Source organism: Pollicipes pollicipes, unplaced genomic scaffold, assembly GCF_011947565.3.
Source record: "Pollicipes pollicipes isolate AB1234 unplaced genomic scaffold, Ppol_2.1 Scaffold_6052;HRSCAF=7182_pilon_pilon_pilon, whole genome shotgun sequence".
Taxonomy (NCBI): Eukaryota; Metazoa; Arthropoda; class Thecostraca; order Pollicipedomorpha; family Pollicipedidae; genus Pollicipes; species Pollicipes pollicipes.
Window position 1 is genome coordinate 24,232,683 of NW_023596805.1, and position 10,227 is coordinate 24,242,909.

At 48.7% G+C, this 10,227-nt stretch overlaps 1 protein-coding gene across 1 annotated transcript in view; it reads right to left on the reverse strand.

Annotated features, from left to right (window-relative positions):
• Positions 1-10,227, reverse strand: part of LOC119104243 (calcium-activated potassium channel slowpoke-like) — a 100,131-nt gene that overhangs the window by 65,917 nt on the left and 23,987 nt on the right. The gene's annotated exons all lie outside the window — the stretch shown is intronic.

Genomic DNA, 10,227 nt, shown 5'->3' on the forward strand with positions numbered 1-10,227 from the left:
GCCGCAGAGTTAACTCTCTCCAAATCCAGCTCTTAACTCCAGACGAGGGTGGTAGTCAGAACAATTATTTTATCCAAACAACGGACCTAAAACCCCATTAGAATTGAGGAGTGTGCCAAATGCGGTTTTTAAGTAATTTATTTCTATGCAACGCTGTAAGGTTAGTGTTGATTTTTCCAGTTTGATGCGGTAACTGTTGTGTCGCCACCTCCTTCGCTAAAGCACCTCCCCACCCCTAATCCACCGTTTCTTCTTACAAATTAGTCTAAATCCTGCTTCAAGGGGTAAATATCGGAAATCCACAGTTCAGCGTAACCAAGATAAACACGCGCTCGGGTGGGGGGCCAATTCTAGCCCCCCCCCCCGCCCGAAAAGTTTTTCCAGAGTGATTTCCGAACGGTGCGCCGCACCCGTGCCAAACTTTGCATAGCTGTAGACAGTTGCATAACGGATCTATTGGCATGAAAAATTAAAGGCCCCTCGTAAGGTCGCTGGTCTATGGCAGGTCAAAGTCAGGACTTGGTTGTCAACAAAGGCCATTACTTGGAAATCGTTCAATCTGATACGATAACGGAGTGTTAGACGAAACCATACATCTCTGAGATAGTTTCTTAGGCAATACACCAACTTAATTGGAGATAACAACAAATTACATTGGCCTAGAGCCAGGTAAAAGCAGACCGACGTCAAAACTAGCCTGTCTGCTACCCGAGAGCCCGCATGGTGAAGTAATTGTTGGTGCTCATTTGGAGTTTATTAATGCTAGGGACCGCAACAGCCACGTGCCAGTAACTTTTTAAAGGTCGCTTGGTTCATTGACCTAAAAGAACCTAGGCAAACATATTGTTTTCGCAACATACCACCAAACATCATCCATGATGCTTAACGAATAAAAAATAGAAGCAATTTCTTAGGCTTTTGGTCACCTTGATTATTTCAACGTCAAAGAAGTTCACTGGCCTTGAATGAACGCCATTGACCTTAGATGAGAAAGTATATGCTTAGAGCAGGTATCTGTGATCACAGCGGTTGCATGAAGAGGTCTGGGGCACTTTAGAGACCAATATGGAGCTTGCCACTTTTTGACCCTATTCAAACCCAAGGTTTCCGAACTCTCGGGATGATCAAATTGATCCCCACCCTATCCGAGCGAGGGGTATTCAACCGGCAAGTCGGGTACGTGTTAAATATAAGGCAGCCATCAAGCGACTCGAACAGCCTGCCGAGAACCCAAATGAGAAGCACTTCCGGTCCATGCTTCACACCATTCATGGGCGCCGCCGAATTCCAGGGCGTCCGTCAACTCCGGTAAATATTGACGGCAGCCATGGCAACCGACGGCTGGCAGCACTGACGTCACGCGGCGCACAGCGAACTATCAGGGCGCGGAGCGTGGCCATTAGCGGAGCACGTGACCGGTGATGACCTGTAGCACCGCACAGTGCGAGGGAATCGGTCACCGGAGCACGGCAAAATGGCGGCGGGCAGACGGTGTGCAGACTGGTCTTTGGTACGAAGATGGTGCGGGTGGTGCTGAGACTTGGTTTGCTTTTCTAGCAAGAGGACGCATGGTTAGAAGCTCAGTGATTGCGCGTATTTTTGCAACTGGTTGCACGGCCACAGCTGTGCTGATACACCCCGCTGAAGAGGTGACAACCCCCAGCGTGCAGCCAAGCGGACGCGAGACGTTGAGCTGAGACAAGAGAAGGCGTAGGAGACGGGAAAAGATAAGGAGAGGATAAGCGTGCAGTGCAGGAGGCGATAATAGACAACGTTGGGATTGTTAGAATGTTACGGAACCAAGTTGGCGATGCCCCAAGCTCTGTGGGTTATCACAGCTGCACATTTATGAACGACTAGCCGGTACTTTTTTTAAAATATTTTTGCAAGATGCACTATCGTATGGCAGTTTATAGCAGGTGCACTGCCGCGGATTGGCAAAGAATTCCTGGGAGTGTCGAAGCCAAACTTCCTTGGTAATATCAAATTACCATCCGGCCGCCGACCTTACCAACAAAAAATGTGCGTTCAGGGACGTAGCAAGGGTAAAAAGTTCACAACCCTTCTCCTGTCCTGGGCCGAAAGATATGCTACATTCGGCGCGATTTCGCAGTAATCTGGCCGAAATTCGTAGGATTTCGAGGATGATTTGAAATTTGCCCACCTGCCGCAAGGAAAACCTGGGCTACGTCTATGCTTGCGGTTGAAACGAAGCAGTGAGGTATAGTGATGAATGGTGCGCTACATGTAATAATTTGGTCGTTTACTAGGTAAGTGACAATTTAGCAGACTCACCATCTGCATATTTTGTCAGTTTTGCTTGCCATGGCATGCCATAGCCATGTCACGCGGACGTTTAGCACAGGTTGTGCACGCAGGTAACAGATGACGCCATATAGCCTCAGCAGCTGAGTGTGTGATAAAGCCCTTCTGACGACGACGTACTTTTGAGCTACAATATGGTACGCAGTTGCAACGTGTGTTAGCAAAAAACTGCAACCAGGTCGTGAATCCGTCAAGTCGCTCTCCAAAAATGTAGCGCTGCTTTGGTCATTGGAATGGACTTCTCATAAAAGTTCTGATGTTCATCTCGTTCAGAAGAATCTATTGTAAACATGGTTATAATTTCTTCATGAGTTAAGTCACGCACGCATGAGCATAGCTCATGAAAAGATTGTCTGAAATGAAACCTGATATGTAGCCTAGAGGTTTCTGCGAGTAAAATTTACATTACTCCATCCACCTGCTGCCCATAGAGGTGTACCCATGTCTGCCAATTTTATCCATCCGTTACCAACTCAATAACATTTTTCGAGCGTTTCAGTTTCAAATAATGGAAAAGTGTCTGGAAAGTGTGCACGCAAACTTACTGTCTAGCGCTCATAATTGCACAAATATTGTGAATGGAGGCAACTATGACCAAAATGAGCAAAAACGGTAATATTGTATAGTGTTTAAAGGAAAACCTACCCGTAATTTCGCAAAAACCATCATTTCCCAACAAAATATACACCCAATCCAGCCTGTTTCTCAGTCCGTACGTGTGCCCATGGGTTTACCCAACTCGTGTAGTTATCAAATATTACCACCGCACAATGGTCCTGACAATTTGAGGTGCCTAACGCACCCTCCTTCGCTACGTTGCTCACAGTACATAGTTATATCACTCATCTATGTATATATGTGTATATATATATATATATATATATATATATATATATATATATATATATATACGTGTGTGTGTGTATATGCATGAATATATAAATTTTATAATGTTGTTAACACATACATATATAATTCTTATATATCAAGCATCATATACTTCTCCAACTATATATTCTATGCTCCACGTTACCTATTTTTATGTAAGGGGCATCGAGCCGCCCTTTTACCGCGGCTGTTGCTTAACGAAACACACTGCCACGCGGGAGGGGTACGGTAGGCACGGACATCGCGTGCTTTCGGCTCGTTTCGTCCAGCCGTCCTCATCAGCCAGCTGGTCACGGGACTTGACCTGCGACACCGCCTCAGGGCAGATTACTGGGCCACTCACGCTCTATCGTGAGCCCCATTGCGTTGACAGGCGATGCCGTGCGGTAGGCCGGCACTGACGAGCGCGCGGTCGTAGTCCTGTTGTCAGAAAGGGAGGCGGGCTAGAAGGAAGATTGACCATATATATATATATATATATATATATATATATATATATATATATATATATATATATATATAAAACCCTGGTAGTGTATGTAAACGCAAAATCGTCATTTCAATTCAGCTGTCCTAATTTCGGCTTTAATGCAGAATTATCTCGGTCGCTGTCTTGTCGCTATCGGTCATGTCAGCTACATCCCCGCAATGGGTCAATGGAGTCTCGTTCAATCCTATCCAACGGCGATTTTACGGTTCACGACAATGCTTTTTAGCAGGACGTCGTAGCATGACTTTGACCCCCCCCCCCCCCGCATTGTCCTTGTTGTCTTTCGACGATTACCACCCCACGACTAACACAAGTCCCTTGAGTCACATCGATTGACCTATTGATTGGCCTCCACCTTCCCGCCGCGTTTCCGACTCGCTCAACAGCTTTCAGCGGCCGTTGTGTTGACCCAAGTTCCCAGCACGGCGCCGCCATGATTAATGCCACAGACCGCTGCCGTCCGTTGTGTGCAGAGCCGCAATTCAAAGCCCGCCCGGCCCTGTCCCGTCGGCACTCCGCTGTTCCTTTGGCATGCGTGGTCGATACAAGACCGGCGGTTCAGTGTATGTAGCAACCGCGCCGTCACGCGGTGACGCACGCTGGACCGGCGCCTTACCAGGTTCGAATGCGATATCGCGATTTGGCTGATGCGAAAGCAAGACGTCCATACATGCCGCGTGAAAACGCTCGCTCAGGGATGGCGACAACGGCTCATTTTTTTGTTTCATCATAAAGGGAACGCAGCACATGCCGTCGCACATCCTTTCATGGAATGGCAGCGACTGCAGAGGTCATATTAGTACTCAGCGGCCATGGCAGAACCGGGGTTACGGCCTGCGCCCCCCCCCCCCCCCACACACACACGAGGGGGCCAACAATTGTTTGTTGAGTGCTATTTTCTTTTGGTAAATTTAGCTTGGAATCTGAGGGGGCCTTCCACAAGACCTCATGGAACTGTTAAATCGATTTGACGGGTTGGGTTTGAAACGCGTGCAAATTCCCAGGCCCTGGGAAGTCGTACAGGTACACAAGATTATATGTTAGACCCCTACCAGATGGTTTTCTGAGGGCAACAATCAGTAGCCAGCTTTTCAGACGAAGGCCTCGGGGCCCCCTCATGGCTGGGTTCTGAGGTCCCCAAGGTTGTCTGAATGTTATCTAGAACTCGTTGTAGAGGAGCAATGGGTGTGACCAGCAAAACAAAGTTTATTGGGGAGCTTTATATTTTACACTTTATAGAAAGCGTCAAGGTATAGACTGCCGGAACGCGATGGTTTTCACGCGTTACCGAAGAAAAAAGGCTATACGTGCCATCAGCCTCGCAATGCGCCCCAACGTTTTGACAAAGTCGTTCCGCTCAAACGGCCACCATGAAACGAGCGCGTCAAGTTCATCACGCCAAGCGCATGCTAGAGGAGCTGTGGTGGAAGTTTGAGCCGCGCACGCAGCACCAGGACAGCGTCAAGGCGGCCCATCATAGGCTCCGTATTATCTCTTAACATTTCACCGCCCATCGCACCAGGCTTAGTCGAGCAATCAGCCGGTAAATGACTCGCGATAGTGTGGTGTTCCGCAAGAAATAGCGCGGTTTGAGTGCAACGGGGATGATAAACGTGACGTCACGCGGTAAGCCGCCTGAGCCAGTGGTATGTTGGAATGTTGGTATGTTGGAATGTTGGAATGTTGGAATGTTGGAATGTTGGTATGTTGGAATGTTGGTATGTTGGTGGCCTATGCCTGTTGTCAGCGGATGGAAGCCTCGAATAGTAGAAGAACAGGATGAAGACGTGTTAACTTACAGACGGCCAGAAGGACTGAACGACTAGGGATAGAAACGTCAGGGGTTTGCTTTGGCCTCTTCTTTGTATATCAACGGCAACGCCGACCCATGTTTTTGTGATTTTGTTCGACTTGAAGAGACCACTCGCTATTGGTGAGCATATTGAAATTATCTTGTTCTTAATCATTCAGAGGAGTACTGCCCTGATTTCTGCATTTTTCTTGGAATGGCGCTATGTAATTCGTAATACGAAGAAATTCCAGCGTTTCTGACAGAACCGTACGACCAGATTTCTTCAAGGTGACTGAACTGTCATCGTCTCACTAGGGTGGCGGTTGCAAACATTCGTCCTAGGTTCCTGTCATCATTGGAATATAGGGCCGTGACTTGCTTCATTGTGGCCCATAAGTGTGGTGTGGTTTTGACGCTCTTCATGCACCACTCCGCGCGTGGCGGCCATGGGATGGAACCTCCCACGTCTCAAGTCGTCGACCGATAGCTTCCCCGGCGTCTGGCATTTCACCATTCACTCGGCGTGCATGCTAATGAGGAGCCAATGGCCCGGAGGCCACAGAAAGCCGAACTGTACGTTACTGTAACTGTAGGCCACTGTGATTGTAAGCCACTGGTGTTGTGTGTCACTGCTGCTGTAGCTAATCGCTACTGTTACAGTCGGCTTTTGTAACCGTAGGCCACCGTCACTGCAGGCTCCTGTTACTGCAGGCTACCGCTGCTGCGGGCTGCTATTACCGTGGGTTATTGTTACTGCGGGTTGTTGTTGCTGCAGAATACTGTTGCTGTAGGCCACTGTAACGTGGCGTGTCCCGACGGCGGCAGCCATATCGATCAGCCCACCTCTATGGATTCGTGACTGATGGTCAGGACAGCGTCTGCCCGTATCATGAATGCCTTGGTCGTCGGCGGAGGCACGTCGGGTCGCTCACAACGATTACCCTTTTTCATTGCGTTTTTGTCGTCATTTGCCAGCTCCCTCCCTGTGGTTTCGTCCACACTCGGCTATGGCCCACACATAGGTCCAGTCTCTTTAGAGCACGGAAAAGCCAGATAACTAACTTGTGATCGTAGGTATACAACTAACAAATATGGACATAAACCGGCAAACTGATGCGCTGGTATATGACAGAAAACATATCAGCAGACTGGCCAATTGTCAGACTGGCAACAGGACACACAGCTGTTGTTCAACTTGCCCAAAGAAGACTGGCACCTTAACGTCGAGTGTTCGCAACGTCACACATGCGCCGAGACGGGATTCGAACCCCAGCTGTTGATCGCAGTCAGCTGTTGATGCCCGACAGGTCCGCAAGAGTGTTCGCTATGTTTGCGGCGGCAAGCTGGCTGTGGTGCTGGGCTGGCGGAATGCCCATTTCATTTAGCTGCCGTGAACGACTTATTCCTCGGGAATTGCTGGCGTTGCAATGTCAGGTACGATTTAAATGCCCGCGTCTCTAACGTTATGCCCGTTAACGTTTGCCGCGTCTCTAGCGCTATCGGCTGAAGGAAATGTACCTCATTGGCTAGAGGAAATGTACCTCTTTGGCTAGGGGAAATGTACCTCACTGGCTAGAGGAAATGTACTTCATTGGCTGTTTTTGGTGAAGCAATGTGCTCCTCGCGAATGCTTTGTACTACAGGCTCAGTTCTTCGGAAAATATTTCAAACACTTTACTTTGGGATGAGCAGGTGTAATCGTTTGGGACTCCTGTGCTTTCCACGTTCCATTAACGAGAACGTGAAAGAATATGTTCAGCCTGAAAGTGTTTCCAAGGGCGTGTGCAGGTTGCGCAATATTGAGTACAACTCAAGATTTTTGACTGAAGTCTCCATCTGAACAAATTTCAGGTGCGTAAAATTTATTGCATAATGTAAAGCAGCATGGCACGTTTCCGATCTACTAATTTGTGCGTGTCTATTTCGATCTGTTAACTGTCGACACTCATTCATATGCATAGCAATATGCGTCTACATTTCAAAACGGGGAACGTGCCTCCGTTGCCCTCTCCCCCCCCCCCCCCTCCTTTTGAATACGCCATTGTGCATTTATATTCTCGACAATGTGACCTAACAGTCAGAATGCACGTATTGATGACCCTGTCCTCTGGCTAATTGGGACGTGTTGTCCAAATGTGAACTAAAAGCAATGCAAATGCATTCAAGAGCTGTATTCGCCAACTGCTCAACTTTGTCCTACAGTCTGCTTGACTGCATTGTCTCCACTAGAATAGACTCTGAATTTAACGATGTTGGATTTAGTCAGAGTAGAGGCCAGGTTCACTCAAGGAGAGCCGAGCACAGCTCCATTATTTCACTTATTTCTATTTCGTATCTCCACATCAGGTATATATATATATATATATATATATATATATATATATATTCCCGTATTTCTGTTTAGTGTCTCTGTTAAGTATCTCCGTTAGAACTCGCCCGGCCGTCATGAGAGGCTGACGCCCGCGCCGCTGGGGCCGACCCGGGGCGATGGGTTGCCTGGGGGGAACCGTCACTCTCACGAGCTGGGGTTGACCTGGGGCGATGGGTTGCCTGGGAGGGACCGTCACTCTCACGAGCTGGGGTTGACCTGGGGCGATGGGTTGCCTGGGCGAGACCGTCACTCTCACGATGAAGGAATTCAGATCCTAATTATAATGAACCATCGATTATATGGAAACTACCGCTCCAGCCTGCGGCCGGTTCTCGTCTGCTGTCCCTCCCCTATCCCCATGGTCAGACCGATGTTCTCTTAATCGCTGTCGATTACATCACTTCCCGGGCATTTGCAGCCCACTTTTCCTCGGTCAGCCGGCTCCCGTTTTCCGGCCAGCCAACGCTGTGGTCTGGACAGTGGTCCAGACGACCCGATGCTGTTGTCCGCGCTGGTGATCATTCGGTGGGCAGACTAAGGCAAACGCGGGCTCTGGCTTTGATTCAAGGCGGACGCAGGCTTTGGCTTTGGTTCCAAAGAATGCGACGGCTTGAACGCGGTGGTATGGCGCCCGGTCGGTGATTGCGTCTTGTTTTTCCGGAACGAGCGGGAAATAGCGAAGAACGTAACAGCCACCTACCTTCCGAAATAATTTTTTTGCCAAGGCAAGCGCCTGCTCGCGTGTGCTTTTCGTTGCGTGCGATCTCTCATGAATGTGTTATACTACTGTCGTTTATTCGGGGGCTTACAGCTAAGGAAATAATTAATATCAAGCTTGCTGGTATGAGTGGGGATGCACGTTATATGCATGTGTTGCGAAGCTGAGAGAAGTATGCCGATTGTTGTGCACATGCAGAAGAAAACCAGCGCTCTTGTCCATTACGCTCGTCCGGTGGTTGTCCCAAACCTACGTTTCGACATCAGCACTATCTTCTGGCTGAAGTGTGCTGTGTATCAGTTATGTAGCTATTTATCTTGGCGTGCACCCCTTACTGGCTGGTGTGGTTTCTTGCTGAGCGGCTTTGCCATGCAATGGTCACCTCACTGCAACTGGGCCAACTTAAAAGTACTGGTCTTGAATACGTGGAAAGTTGCGGTGTGCTCTTCTGGTTCACGTAACGTTTTCTTTTTGTTCAGTGACATGGCATTCATACGGCGGAAACGGGAGGCGATAGCAGTCTCACTGGTCAATGCCAGAAATCGGGACCTGGTACTTAACGGAGTTTCAGTCGACAGTGTTTTAAGCACAATGTTGAGAATACTTCAGGTGCTCGGGATTCAATGAGGCTATTTTTTAACTAAGATTTTTCTTGCTATCTAAAATATAGCACACGATCATAGCGGGCACAATTCGTTTAGACCACAGCTACGAATAAAAACCATCGGAGAAATGCAGAAAAATTTCACAATTACTGAAGACTTTTTACCCTCGAACATCGAACTTGACCAACTGCGAAAGTCGGAATGATAAGGCAAACGCGCAAGCCTGCAGTTCCTCGACGACCGACACAAGAAATCGAGGACGCAGCCCCGGCTTTCCGACGCTCCCAAGGGTCGCTAAATCTGAGGCGCAAACTAAGCTCCCGGAGGTCCCCAAATCCCACACCGATGGCAACGGTGCTGGACGAAAACACGTCCCGGACGCGGACCCCACTTCTTTGTCGACGACTCTCCATCCATCTCCACGTGCCCTCCAGTGTGTCATTAGCTTTCTCGCGGTTTGGAGCAGTCGTAAATCGTTCCTGAATGAGAGCGAATGTTGAGGAAGGGCGCGGCTCTAAAGGATGCGGTGACGGCTTTTGGCATGCGAGCTCAGGCGGGATAGTTACAAAATTGTGCCAACAGTTCCCGAGGGGCAGTCGAATGCAGTAAATGCCAGAGCTTACCAGTCATCACTTATTACAAAACAACTGCAAATATACATGGTCAGAGAGCACCTGGTAAGAGATAAGCTAAAGGGTGACGCGGAGTCCGGTGCCCTTTCCTGGGACGATGTATTTGGGATAAGAAGAAGGCAACAGAAGCGGAATGTTTCGAGCAGTGTGCATGTCAAAGTGCATTGTGCAGTGAATTACCAATAACTTCTGAAGAGCAGTCCAAACAGAAAATGGCAGCTCCACTTATCAACTTGAGAGCTGACAGATTTACGAAGCCAGTCAGCCTTGAGCTCCTCTAAGCGAGGTCCCAGTAACATCCCTTCTTTCAAGCGACGGCGCATGGCAAGCGCTAAGCTACGCAAAAATCGCCAGATGTGATTGCGCATTGAGACATGTTGCTCCTCCGCCCGCCTCCCATCACTTA